Source organism: Haliotis cracherodii, unplaced genomic scaffold, assembly GCF_022045235.1.
Source record: "Haliotis cracherodii isolate W230 unplaced genomic scaffold, xgHalCrac1.p SCAF_14, whole genome shotgun sequence".
In the NCBI taxonomy this organism is placed as follows: domain Eukaryota; kingdom Metazoa; phylum Mollusca; class Gastropoda; order Lepetellida; family Haliotidae; genus Haliotis; species Haliotis cracherodii.
The window spans coordinates 17,333,344-17,348,818 of NW_027266269.1; the positions used below are offsets into that span (position 1 = coordinate 17,333,344).

The 15,475-nt window shown below is 39.5% G+C and overlaps 1 protein-coding gene across 5 annotated transcripts in view; it reads right to left on the minus strand.

Annotated features, from left to right (window-relative positions):
• Positions 1–15,475, minus strand: part of LOC139461041 (sodium-dependent proline transporter-like) — a 97,784-nt gene that overhangs the window by 61,238 nt on the left and 21,071 nt on the right. For all 5 annotated transcript variants that reach the window (XR_011652868.1, XR_011652867.1, XR_011652866.1 and 2 more), the window contains exon 2: positions 327–392. The gene's annotated coding sequence lies outside the window, so the exon portion shown is untranslated. The remainder of the gene's footprint in view (positions 1–326; positions 393–15,475) is intronic.

A 15,475-nucleotide genomic window follows, 5' to 3' on the forward strand; every position in this document is an offset into this window, starting at 1 on the left:
CGGGAAAAGCAGGGCCACTGTAACTTGATAATGCCTTCATTTTGCCAAATGACGAGCCATTATCAATCACATTGCAATGAAGTTATAGCTTATTTGCATACAAACATAAACAATCCCTGTACGCTGTATCAGTATAGCTCTGTCAACTCTGGTAACGGATCGAACACCTCACGAGTCAACTGTTGATATATCCCAGTGTATGGGTCGAACACCTCACGAGTCAACTGTTGTTATATCACAGTGTATGGGTCGATGATGTACCAGGCATACATTTAGAAGAAAACCATAGTGAGTGCTCAAATGTTGTAGGACAACTGTAAGCTCACCTGTTTTACTCTGAGACATCAGCTTGTACTTATATCACCATCCTAGACAGGTCCAATCTGCTGACCCTAAAAAGAAAGAGGGGAATTTATCAACATGTATTTAATGACTATAACATCAAATGAAATGAACGTATGTAGACTGTTGACACATGCTGTTACGATGGAAATATCCAAAACACAACACACTCTGTCACACTCAAATCAATTTTCTTAAAAAATGTGACATGTATCGCAAACAAAATAAGAACAAAATAAATATTTTAGGAAGAGGATAATCAGTGCAGGGCTGATATGAGACATGCATACCTTCCCAGTCATTTAATTGCTATTGGTATTAAAAGTAACGTGCGTTGTCTCCCCATCAGGTTTATCAACGCTATTGTTTGTTTGTTTTAATGCTGGACTCAGATATTCCAGATATATGATTGTAGGTCTGTAAATAATTGAGTTTGGATCAGACAAGCCAGTAATTGATATCATGATCATCAATCGGGTCAATTCTTCTGACATCATGAACATGAGTTATCTCCTCATTTTTCTTCAATGATATTATAAGTAACATGAGTTGTCTCCCCATCAAATGACATCAGAACTATTTGTCCAGAGGTGTGAAGGAAGTTCCTCTGGCCTGCGATGCAATCAATAGATGAAGTTGACAGCCAATAGGTGGCGCTGTATTCAGAGAATTGACTGACAACTAATTTGACCTTGCCCGCACCGCTGACCAGTCAGACTGTACAACAGTAATGACTTGCAGCCCAGCTGGACGTGTGACAGCACCATTGACTGCAGAAAACATGGCCTCCAATATAAAGGTCATTCTGTCAGAACTACCATACAAGCAAGAAGACAAAGTCTTTGATATCCATCTCCATTTAAAGTAGGTGCATGAAATCACAAAAAGTATGTCAATTACCTATTATACCAGAAAAGGTTATTCCTAAAACTTGTGACTTCAACTGACATTAAGATAGATGGTTCTGAACCAAAGCATTCCCACTAGTCCATAAATGATTTAAATACGTACCAAGAATGTGAATTACTAATGGTACTTTAAAAATAGAAAGAACTTTTCATTTGATAACAATGTAATATATAAAATTTTCAAAACTCTAAATCACTGTTGTTTGATAGACATTCCTAAGAATTTGACCGATGACAAAGTAGCCAAAATTTATTGATAACAACTTCTATATTATACTGTAATAGCGACATTTCAGTATAGATTCTCATCATCTCATTCCATGGACAAGCTAGACTGAATATTGAACATGGTACAGAATTATATGTGGTGGGCGAAGGATTAACCATAACGACAACTATCACTTGTAGAGGGCTGAACATGCGGTGGGTGGCCTGGGTTACTAATAACAGCAGAAGGACAATATAATAACAACTATCACTTGTAGAGGGCTGAACATGCGGTGGGTGGCCTGGGTTACTAATAACAGCAGAAGGACAATATAGTAACAACTATCACTTATAGAGGGCTGAACATGCGGTGGGTGGCCTGGGTTACTAATAACAGCAGAAGGACAATATAGTAACAACTATCACTTGTAGAGGGCTGAACATGCGGTGGGTGGCCTGGGTTACTAATAACAGCAGAAGGACAATATAATAACAACTATCACTTGTAGAGGGCTGAACATGCGGTGGGTGGCCTGGGTTACTAATAACAGCAGAAGGACAATATAGTAACAACTATCACTTGTAGAGGGCTGAACATGCGGTGGGTGGCCTGGGTTACTAATAACAGCAGAAGGACAATATAGTAACAACTATCACTTGTAGAGGGCTGAACATGCGGTGGGTGGCCTGGGTTACTAATAACAGCAGAAGGACAATATAGTAACAACTATAACTTGTAGAGGGCTGAACATGCGGTGGGTGGCCTGGGTTACTAATAACAGCAGAAGGACAATATAATAACAACTATCACTTGTAGAGGGCTGAACATGCGGTGGGTGGCCTGGGTTACTAATAACAGCAGAAGGACAATATAGTAACAACTATCACTTGTAGAGGGCTGAACATGCGGTGGGTGGCCTGGGTTACTAATAACAGCAGAAGGACAATATAGTAACAACTATAACTTGTAGAGGGCTGAACATGCGGTGGGTGGCCTGGGTTACTAATAACAGCAGAAGGACAATATAGTAACAGCTATCACTTGTAGAGGGCTGAACATGCGGTGGGTGGCCTGGGTTACTAATAACAGCAGAAGGACAATATAGTAACAACTATCACTTGTAGAGGGCTGAACATGCGGTGGGTGGCCTGGGTTACTAATAACAGCAGAAGGACAATATAGTAACAACTATCACTTGTAGAGGGCTGAACATGCGGTGGGTGGCCTGGGTTACTAATAACAGCAGAAGGACAATATAATAACAACTATCACTTGTAGAGGGCTGAACATGCGGTGGGTGGCCTGGGTTACTAATAACAGCAGAAGGACAATATAATAACAACTATCACTTGTAGAGGGCTGAACATGCGGTGGGTGGCCTGGGTTACTAATAACAGCAGAAGGACAATATAGTAACAACTATCACTTGTAGAGGGCTGAACATGCGGTGGGTGGCCTGGGTTACTAATAACAGCAGAAGGACAATATAGTAACAACTATCACTTGTAGAGGGCTGAACATGCGGTGGGTGGCCTGGGTTATTTATAACAGCAGAAGGACAATATAGTAACAACTATCACTTGTAGAGGGCTGAACATGCGGTGGGTGGCCTGGGTTACTAATAACAGCAGAAGGACAATATAGTAACAACTATCACTTGTAGAGGGCTGAACATGCGGTGGGTGGCCTGGGTTACTAACAACAGCAGAAGGACAATATAGTAACAACTATCACTTGTAGAGGGCTGAACATGCGGTGGGTGGCCTGGGTTACTAATAACAGCAGAAGGACAATATAGTAACAACTATCACTTGTAGAGGGCTGAACATGCGGTGGGTGGCCTGGGTTACTAATAACAGCAGAAGGACAATATAGTAACAACTATCACTTGTAGAGGGCTGAACATGCGGTGGGTGGCCTGGGTTACTAATAACAGCAGAAGGACAATATAATAACAACTATCACTTGTAGAGGGCTGAACATGCGGTGGGTGGCCTGGGTTACTAATAACAGCAGAAGGACAATATAGTAACAACTATCACTTGTAGAGGGCTGAACATGCGGTGGGTGGCCTGGGTTACTAATAACAGCAGAAGGACAATATAGTAACAACTATCACTTGTAGAGGGCTGAACATGCGGTGGGTGGCCTGGGTTACTAATAACAGCAGAAGGACAATATAGTAACAACTATCACTTGTAGAGGGCTGAACATGCGGTGGGTGGCCTGGGTTACTAATAACAGCAGAAGGACAATATAGTAACAACTATCACTTGTAGAGGGCTGAACATGCGGTGGGTGGCCTGGGTTACTAATAACAGCAGAAGGACAATATAGTAACAACTATCACTTATAGAGGGCTGAACATGCGGTTGGTGGCCTGGGTTACTAATAACAGCAGAAGGACAATATAGTAACAACTATCACTTGTAGAGGGCTGAACATGCGGTGGGTGGCCTGGGTTACTAATAACAGCAGAAGGACAATATAGTAACAACTATCACTTATAGAGGGCTGAACATGCGGTTGGTGGCCTGGGTTACTAATAACAGCAGAAGGACAATATAGTAACAACTATCACTTGTAGAGGGCTGAACATGCGGTGGGTGGCCTGGGTTACTAATAACAGCAGAAGGACAATATAGTAACAACTATCACTTGTAGAGGGCTGAACATGCGGTGGGTGGCCTGGGTTACTAATAACAGCAGAAGGACAATATAGTAACAACTATCACTTGTAGAGGGCTGAACATGCGGTGGGTGGCCTGGGTTACTAATAACAGCAGAAGGACAATATAGTAACAACTATCACTTATAGAGGGCTGAACATGCGGTTGGTGGCCTGGGTTACTAATAACAGCAGAAGGACAATATAGTAACAACTATCACTTGTAGAGGGCTGAACATGCGGTGGGTGGCCTGGGTTACTAATAACAGCAGAAGGACAATATAGTAACAACTATCACTTATAGAGGGCTGAACATGCGGTTGGTGGCCTGGGTTACTAATAACAGCAGAAGGACAATATAGTAACAACTATCACTTGTAGAGGGCTGAACATGCGGTGGGTGGCCTGGGTTACTAATAACAGCAGAAGGACAATATAGTAACAACTATCACTTGTAGAGGGCTGAACATGCGGTGGGTGGCCTGGGTTACTAATAACAGCAGAAGGACAATATAGTAACAACTATCACTTGTAGAGGGCTGAACATGCGGTGGGTGGCCTGGGTTACTAATAACAGCAGAAGGACAATATAGTAACAACTATCACTTGTAGAGGGCTGAACATGCGGTTGGTGGCCTGGGTTACTAATAACAGCAGAAGGACAATATAGTAACAACTATAACTTGTAGAGGGCTGAACATGCGGTGGGTGGCCTGGGTTACTAATAACAGCAGAAGGACAATATAGTAACAACTATCACTTGTAGAGGGCTGAACATGCGGTGGGTGGCCTGGGTTACTAATAACAGCAGAAGGACAATATAGTAACAACTATCACTTGTAGAGGGCTGAACATGCGGTGGGTGGCCTGGGTTACTAATAACAGCAGAAGGACAATATAGTAACAACTATCACTTGTAGAGGGCTGAACATGCGGTGGGTGGCCTGGGTTACTAATAACAGCAGAAGGACAATATAGTAACAACTATCACTTGTAGAGGGCTGAACATGCGGTGGGTGGCCTGGGTTACTAATAACAGCAGAAGGACAATATAGTAACAACTATCACTTGTAGAGGGCTGAACATGCGGTGGGTGGCCTGGGTTACTAATAACAGCAGAAGGACAATATAGTAACAACTATCACTTGTAGAGGGCTGAACATGCGGTGGGTGGCCTGGGTTACTAATAACAGCAGAAGGACAATATAGTAACAACTATCACTTGTAGAGGGCTGAACATGCGGTGGGTGGCCTGGGTTACTAATAACAGCAGAAGGACAATATAGTAACAACTATCACTTGTAGAGGGCTGAACATGCGGTGGGTGGCCTGGGTTACTAATAACAGCAGAAGGACAATATAGTAACAACACGAGTAACACAAGAGGATGAAGCCAACTAAACAGGAGGCCCATTAACCAATTGAAGCAGTTTAAATATATAGGGGGATAGTTGGGGAAACTAATTTAATTGCTTGATGAGTTCACAATAGGCGGATGGCATGAAATAACCCAGATCTCTGTTTTATCTATATCACTATTCCATACAATAGATAAAAAGCGAATCAAACAATTCCTTGAAAGATGTATGTTGCTGTTCTTGCTTTTTAAAATAAACACTCCTCTTAGATGATGAGATAATGAGACACTATCAGAGTATGGCATCACGCAATCAACCAATCAACCAATCAATCAAGCCTGACCACACAATCTGTCACCTCTCAAAACAAGCATTGAGGTTGCTGGGGACCTTTTTTAACCCAAAATCCCAACAGGATTGTACAATGTATGATATATGATGTGCTTACAAAATGAAGACCAACTTGTTTTTGTCTTAGAAATGCAAAATCTAAACATTTATAAAACTCCTCAATAGCTAAAAAAACAGTTCAGCATTTGCCCGATGCTCCGAAAATGAACCCTACCCCATACAACAAAATGTTCAGTGCACACCTTATGTGTAAATAAAGTTTCATGAAATATTTAGAGGTTTATGAATGATACTCTGGAAAAGAAAACATGATGGATGGAAGGACAGGAAGACTGAGCCCGTTGCTGTGTCCAGTGCAAAACTATATTTGGCTGGGGGACAATCATCATCTACTCAGCTTCAGGTCGGAAGACAAACAACTTCAAAGATTTATCTCTCTTCCTGGTCAATATACTATGGAATCAAGTCTGTAAGTCTTGTGATGTTGTGATAAACATGGCGGGCCATGTTCACTACCATACACAGTCAATGATAATGTCCCAGTCAGATCACAAGACAGAGCCAGGGAACCATGTCACTTACACTACTGGTAATCCTGCAACACATAAAATTCAACTATACTTTCTTTGGTGATGTTTCCAAAACGGATCTATGCCAACATTTAGCATGTTTAGAGTATATATATTTCTTTGTAACTTTACTAGCAACCTCCATCTGAGATTACTGCCACTTCCACGCAGCTGGCTTTAAGTGGTTTGTGTATTAAACAATGAAATATCTCAACACTAGGGCTGCAACGAATACACTATGAGGCGAGTATGATACGTATCAAGAACATAGGGTAACGAATACAAGTATTTATTCACGAATACAATAACAAGTTACTTCTGGTGTTACGTGTTCACATCAATCAGCTCAGGTATTGTCTTTGCATCGGGGAAAAACATTGTGTCAGTGTAAACATTAATGTACATCATGTAATTGCTTAGGTTGAATCATTTCTGTGATATTTTTTGTGAAGCAAACAAGCAATACATTGCAACAGCGACGCTTATACTATAGCCTCATGTTTTGGTTGACAGCACCATTAGGGGTCTTGACAAAGTGACAAAAGTTATGCTACTGCTTGCTTGTTTATATTCCATTTTACATATCTCGCTTTGATAAGTAACTGACGAGTTAAAAAACACTCTTTTCCCAAAAATCGTACGTATTCGATTCCAGTGACCACGAATAAATAATTCAATTCAAGAAGGTATACTGTACAATTCATCGAATACGCGAGTGAATCGTAACCGCCCTACTCAACACAACTAAAACTTGATTAAATGACACAGCAGGAATATGTTAAATTCAATTACAGCATTTTTCCTTCATTAGAACTTGTCTGACATAAAGTCTGAAGAGAATATTATTTATAGGGTCCCCCGATTCCCTCATTGCACAGTAAAACCTGCCTGGGCCAGGCCTGATCTATGATGCAAAGATTCAGTCATATTGACATGAGTGGCTACTAACCCCCTAAACAATACAACTTCTGAATCTCCCGAGACTTACTTTCAAATTCTGCTGATTCATGAGGAGCTTTAGGTGGAAATGGCAGAATTGCCTCAATTATTTGTGATTTTTTGTTGGTGTGTGAGTAGGTGGCGAGAGAGACGCTAGCATCTCAGTAAACAACATCAGTAGAAAGGAAGGTAGTATAATCGGATTTCCCCAGCACAGCATAAGATGTATTGCAGACGCATTCATGATTTGAAATCGATCCCATTCAGGGCCAAACTTGTGGACAGAGGCACAGTGTACACTTGCACAGCCTACCGAGTCCAGTCTCACAACACACAGGACCACCATGTTTGTGCCCTGGCTCAGCTTCCCATCTCAAATTAAACCTCACACAAAACTCAATTCTCTCATCTTGCCAATAACAATTTTTAATATAGCTGTGTATATCAGTTACTGACAAGATTTGATGAGGCAAACGCCTGAGTTTTATTCACAGGCCAGACAAACAACATTGAGACACACAGCTTCCACAAGCTGCTTGACACACAACTTTCACATGCTGTTTGACACACAACTTTCATATGCTGCTTGACACACAACTTTCATATGCTGCTTGACACACAACTTTCACATGCTGCTTGACACACAACTTTCACATGCTGCTTGACACACAACTTTCACATGCTGCTTGACGCACAACTTTCACATGCTGCTTGACACACAACTTTCACATGCTGCTTGACACAGAACTTTCACATGCTGCTTGACACACAACTTTCACATGCTGTTTGACACACAACTTTCACATGCTGTTTGACACACAACTTTCACATTCTGTTTGACACACAACTTTCACATTCTGTTTGACACACAACTTTCACATTCTGTTTGACACACAACTTTCACATGCTGTTTGACACACAACTTTCACATGCTGTTTGACACACATCCTTCACATGCTGTTTGACACACAACTTTCACATTCTGTTTGACATACAACTTCCATTTTCTGCTTGACACACAACTTTCACATGCTGTTTGACACACAACTTTCATTTTCTGTTTGACACACAACTTTCATTTTCTGCTTAACACACAACTTTCACATGCTGTTTGACACACAACTTTCATTTTCTGCTTGACACACAACTTTCACATGATGGTTGACACAATCCTTTCACATGCAGTTTGACACACAACTTTCACATGCTGTTTGACACACAACTTTCACATGCTGTTTGATACAATACTTTCACATGCTGTTTGACGCACAACTTTCACATGCTGTTTGACACACAACTTTCACATGCTACTTGACACACAACTTTCACGTGCTCTTTGACACACAGCAACTTTCACACAGTGTTTAAAGCACAACTGATACACAACTAGAGTTATTGTGTCATTACTCCATCAAACTGTGACACCTAACAGAAACCCTTTTGGCTGTAAAGGTCTTTATCCGTCAAACTTATTCCAGTGGGGAGTTCTGTGGTGTCGTTTGGGAGGGTCATGAAGAATGGACATAACTGATGACATATCCCCTCCCCCACCCCCCAAAAATGTAAAAAAATAAATAAATAATAAAATAAAAATAAAATAAAAAATACCAGTGTAAGTTCAATATGTTGAAATATTATTTTTGATGCCTGGAAAACAGTGTAATAATCTGCTGCTGACTACAGCCTCTGCCAGGACATACTCAAGCCTTGTACAAAAACACCTAACATCAGCTGGTCTGTCAGTTCCATCAAAGTTTGTCAAACTTAAAAATCCGTACTCCAAAATAAGCTCAATCATCAATGGGCATGACAGCGGAAGGCAAAACCCAACAGCCTTCATGAAAGTTCTGTTTCGCAATTACGGAAAAAGTAAAAAAGTCTTGGAAGAAAGTAATCGGTCGGACCAAAACGACATATATACGCCCTGTGTTGTGAGAGCAGTCATGTGGAATACCTAGTCAATCACAACATAGGGTTCGTGGTATTCTTGTGGACACAGCATGGATGGTCAGGAGTACTCGCCTGTGAGAACACAATCTCAGCTCAGGTTCTATCATTTAAAAATCAATACCTTCCTTGATCGCTTCTTAACACCAACAACTGGCTCGATTCAATCCGTACTTAGACAGACAAAGCGTAGACAAGATATGTGACAGAAGGATGCAGGTATTCCTCTTGGCCTCAAGCATAGATTTTATTTCTTCGAACTACCATACATGTGTGTTATATAACTATAATCATGATAATAAAGATTAAGTTTAGAGTGATGTTTCAATATCTAACAGTCAATACAAATGCATTTGGTAGAACTTTCATCAGATGCCTATTAATAGAGACTGCCAGAGACCTTAGATGCTGGTTTATAGAGAGTGTCGGAGTACCCAGATGCCGGTTTATAGAGAGTGTCACAGTACTGAGGTACTGGTTTATAGAGAGTGTCACAGTACTCAGATGCCGGTTTATAGAGAGAGTCACAGTACTCAGATGCTGGTTTATAGAGAGAGTCACAGTACTCAGATGCCGGTTTATAGAGAATGTCACAGTACTCAGATGCCGGTTTATAGACAGTGTCACAGTGATCAGATGCCGGTTTATAAAGAGTATCACAGTACTTAGATGCCGGTTCATAGAGAGAGTCACAGTACTCAGATGCCTGTTTATAGAGAGAGTCACAGTACTCAGATGCCGGTTTATAGAGAGAACAGAGAACTCAGATGCCGGTTTATAGAGAATGTCACAGTACTCAGATGCCGGTTTATAGAGAGTGTCACAGTACTCAGATGTCTGTTTATACAGAGTCTCACAGTACTGAGATGCCGGTTTATACAGAGTGTCACAGTACTGAGATGCCCGTTTATAGAGAGGGTCACAGTACTGGATGCCGGTAAATAGAGAGTGTCACAGTACTGGATGCCGGTTTATAGAGAGTGTCACAGTACTCAGATGCCGGTTTATAGAGAGAACGGAGTACTCAGATGCCGGTTTATAGAGAATGTCACAGTACTCAGATGCCGGTTTATAGAGAGTTTCACAGTACTCAGATGCCGGTTCATAGAGAGAGTCACAGTACTCAGATGCCGGTTTATAGAGAATGTCACAGTACTCAGATGCCGGTTTTTAGACAGTGTCACAGTGATCAGATGCCGGTTTATAAAGAGTATCACAGTACTTAGATGCCGGTTCATAGAGAGAGTCACAGTACTCAGATGTGGCTTTATAGAGAGAGTCACAGTACTCAGATGCCGGTTTATAGAGAGAACGGAGAACTCAGATGCCGGTTTATAGAGAATGTCACAGTACTCAGATGCCGGTTTATAGAGAGTGTCACAGTACTCAGATGTCTGTTTATAGAGAGTGTCACGGTACTGAGATGACGGTTTATAGAGAGAACGGAGTACTCAGATGCCGGTTTATAGAGAGAGTCACAGTACTCAGAGGCCGGTTTATAGAGAGTGTTATAGTACTGAGATGCCGGTTTATAGAGAGAGTCACAGGACTCAGATGCCGGTTTATAGAGAGTATCACAGTACTTAGATGCCGGTTTATAGAGAGAGTCACAGGACTCAGATGCCGGTTTATAAAGAGTATCACAGTACTTAGATGCCGGTTCATAGAGAGAGTCACAGTACTCAGATGCCGGTTTATAGAGAGTATCACAGTACTTAGATGCCGGTTTATAGAGAGAGTCACAGGACTCAGATGCCGGTTTATAAAGAGTATCACAGTACTTAGATGCCGGTTCATAGAGAGAGTCACAGTACTCAGATGCCGGTTTAGAGAGAACGGAGTACTCAGATGCCGGTTTATAGAGAATGTCACAGTACTCAGATGCCGGTTTATAGAGAGTGTCACAGTACTCAGATGTGGCTTTATAGAGAGTGTCACGGTACTGAGATGACGGTTTATAGAGAGAACGGAGTACTCAGATGCCGGTTTATAGAGAGTGTCACAGTACTCAGATGCCAGTTCATAGAGAGAGTCACAGTACTCAGATGCCGGTTTATAAAGAGTATCACAGTACTGAGGTACTGATTTATAGATAGAATGGATACTCAGATGCCGGTTTATAGAGAGTGTCCGAGTACTGAGATGTCGGTATACAAGAAAGAGTCGGAATACTGAGGTGCTATATTATAGAGAGCGTCGGTACTACTGGGGTGCCAGTTTATAGAGAGTGTCACAGAACTGAGATGTCGGTTTATAGAGAGTGTTGGAGTTTTCAGATGCTGGTTTATAAAGAGCGTCGGAGAACTGAAGTGCCGTTTATAGAGAAAGGCAGAGTACTGAGATGCCGGTTTATAGAGAGTGTCGGAGTACTGAGATGCCGGTTTATTGAGAGAGTCACAGTACTCAGATGTCGGTTTATTGAGAGTGTTGGAGTACTGAGATGCCGGTTTATAGAGAAAGGCAGAGTACTGAGATGCCGGTTTATTGAGAGTGTCACAGTACTCAGATGTCGGTTTATTGAGAGTGTCACAGTACTCAAATGCCGGTTTACAGAGTGTCACAGTACTTAGATGCCGGTTTATAGACAGTGTCTGGGTACTGAGGTACTGGTTTATAGAGAAAGGCGAAGTACTGAGATGCTGGTTTATAGAGAGTGTCGGAGTACTGAGGTGCCGGTTTATAAAGAGTGTCGGAGTATTCAGTATCAAGATGTGTATCCTTTGGCAGGTGACATCTATTGTTTTAGATGATTAGCTCTAGGCAATTAGGGTGCTGTCTAGACTTATTCATCATCATCGTTTATTCCAATAAGACCGCTCACAGCGGTACATGGTGTACAGTTACAATATGTAGCAAATATATTACAGAGGCTGTTGATATATGTTTACAGCATTAAATATACAATGGATAAATTTACTCAATTTTCTTACAGTTGAAATCTTTGGGCAAGTCATTAACTGTTGAAGCTTATAATAGTTTGGATAAGTAAAGTAATATTCTTGGAGATATTCTTCTCGTTCATTATTAAAATATGGACATTTGAGCAGGTAGTGGTATTCATCTCCCACAGAGGAATTGCATTAATGACAAAGTCGTCTCCCAAATGGTATATTTTTCCACCTCCCTGTTTCTACGGGTAGAAAATGATTAGTTGTTCGAAATTTTAGCAAGGGAATGGAGATATTTACACTATAAGATAAATATTGTTCTAGACTAAAGTTGGGTTTTATACAACTGTAAAATAAACCTTTTGATGATGCCGTTTGGGCACTGTGCCAATTTTGAAGAAAATGGTCCTTTAACCTGTGTTCTACTAGATTTAATAATAACTCTTTACTGTTTACTGTCTGATTGTGCCAAACATAGCGTAAACCACAGCTATCCAGAATGTTTTTGACATGTAACAACCACGGTGAATGAAAAGTGTTATTACAGTGTTTTTGATATTAAGTCTTATACATGACAACAGAGAGCTTATTTACATTTTGTGACAATATCAGGTTGCACCAAAAGGCCAATACTTGTTTTTTAACAATAATATCGAGTGGTAGGCGACCTGTCTCGCCATTTAGCATATGAGTGGGTGTGCTCTTACGTAATCTTAAACATAATTTTAAAAATAACTTGTGGACATTTTCAATGATAGAAAAGTCTGTAAAACCCCAGACTTCACAACAGTATAGAAAAATTGGGACAACCATGTGGTTGAATGCAATAAATAAACAATCTAACGGTAGATTTAAGTTTCTAGCTTTGGATAACAAATAATACATAGCTTTAAGTCCTTGTTCCTTAAGAGATATTATGGCTTGGTTAAATTTTCGGTTCATGTGAAACTTTATACCTAGATAAGTGTAACAATCGCAATTATCTAGTTCAACATAATGAATTTTAAAAACATACTTTTTCTTACCCAGAATAATTGCAGAAGTGTCAAAGATAATAACCTTTGTTTTTCGCATATTTATCTTGAGTTTCCATTCAGTGAAGTATTTCTAGAAATGATCTAAACAGTGCTGTAGACCTTCAGGGGATTCAGCAAAGAGCACCGTATCATCAGCGTATAAAAGAAGGAAAAGTTTAAGTGTACCAATGTTGATACCATCACAATTATTAGATTGCAAATAGGTTTCTATGTTGTTAAAAAAAATAGCAAATAACAATGGCGACAGATTTTCTCCTTGACGGACACCATTATCACAGTTTAGACAAATACATGACTTAATATCATTGTACATATTCCTTATAAGAGTAAATAATTTTCCTAAAATACCATAGCTTACAAGTTTAAGCCACAGTCCATTCCTCCACACATTATCAAAGGCTTTTTGAAAATCGACAAAAACACTAAATAATTTTTTACCTGAATATTTCAATAGTTCAATGATACTATTCAAAACGTAGACATTATCTACAGTAGAGTATCCTTTACGGAATCCGGCTTGAGGTTCAGATAGTATTTCATTACTTTCAACATAACGTGTTAAACGCAGATTAATAACACTTGTAAACAATTTCCCTAGGCAGGATAAAATGGTTATTGGTCTATAGTTTTCTGGTTTGGAAACATCCTCCGTTTTCTTATAAATTGGTTTGATCATTCCCATTAAATTAGATTAAACAGTTCGCAATACAATTTTAAAAGAATAGATTTGGTTGAAATAATATATTCATTTTCAATCATGTCTATACCTGATGCTTTCTTATTTTTAAGTTCATTAATTGCTTCTTCTAATTCTTTAGTGTCAAAGCTTTTGTTGAAATCATTATTCATGTTGTTTGGCTGTGTTACAAAACAGTCACTTTCATCTGTAGCACTATTAATGTCTTTAAAGTAATTATAAAGTTAATCAAATGAGATATCTTGGAGCTAGGGCCTGGTTTATCTTTAAAATATTTCCAAAAACCTTTCACATCGTGACGGGCCATATAAGAAAACTTGCCTTTCATAAAATGCACATGGTTTCAATACTTTTTCTTTAATACAGAGTTAATTTAGTGGTAGAGACAATGTTATTTTAGGGTTATGTTTATTTAGTTGGATAATGGGGATTAAGATTTGTTTACATTGATTACTTAGACACCCAAATTAAGTCATAGCTTACATGGCATTTAGATTAACATTATTTCAATAGAGATTATTATTGAATGTTTTGGTTTACGTGACAGAGTATTTATGGTTTAATAATTAGGTGATTTAGAACATTGCAATGATATTATATTTGATATTTTATGTATTAAAGGGGCTCTGATCTAAAGCAACTCCCCGGGACTGGTTGTTGCCTTTGTTATTGTTTTTTCCCCGTGAGTACCCGGATGTATAGCAGAAACCTAGACTATTTCGCGACCTGTGCTGCGCAGTTCGTAAGCGTATTTGTCACTTTTATTGATAGTATAAGGGCGTATGGTCACATTGATCAACAAAATGAAATACAGATTGGGAAATAATCAGGAAATGTATAGGTATCTTTGTGGGTAGCATCGGTAATGGTGACGAAGTTTTGATAAGTCACTTGCTTGGTAATTGTGCGATTTTCGTTTACACTATTTTGACTTGCAAGACAAAGTAAATATTTCACCTGAGTATTGCTTATTTTAGCGTGTTTATATTTTTAGTCAAAATGTGCAAAATTTTCACTGAGGAAAGTTATTAAACGCCTGAATATTCAGTTATTTTACAAATTGAGTGAAACATATGTCCATCTGTATTATTATGACAACTAATTCCAAACATTTTAATGTTTACTATCCTCACCAAGAGACTGAAAATGTTACGATGAAAAGTACATTTCTATATTGTTTGACTTCTAATCCTACATAATAATGTATTGTGATGTTTTTAGGCCCTTTTGATTTTCTTAAGCATTTTTAGTCAATCTGTTAAATAAATGAACAGATTTTTCAGTCATAATGACTGAAATATTTACACATTTTTCAAAGGAAAAGACTTTTGAAAACAACATCTATCGATCGCGCATTGAAGAATTTCCCAACCAATGCGTAGAGGAACAAAAATGAATCTGTTCATGCTACATGTACAGCAAATGAATAAAAACAAAGTGCAAATATCGTAATTACAACCTACCAAATTTATGTGTATAATTTTAGGCAGCTTCCTTGTTCAAGGAATGTATCAGTGAATATCCACTCAAAGGAACAATATCCCACCCGTCTGCAGCTGTACT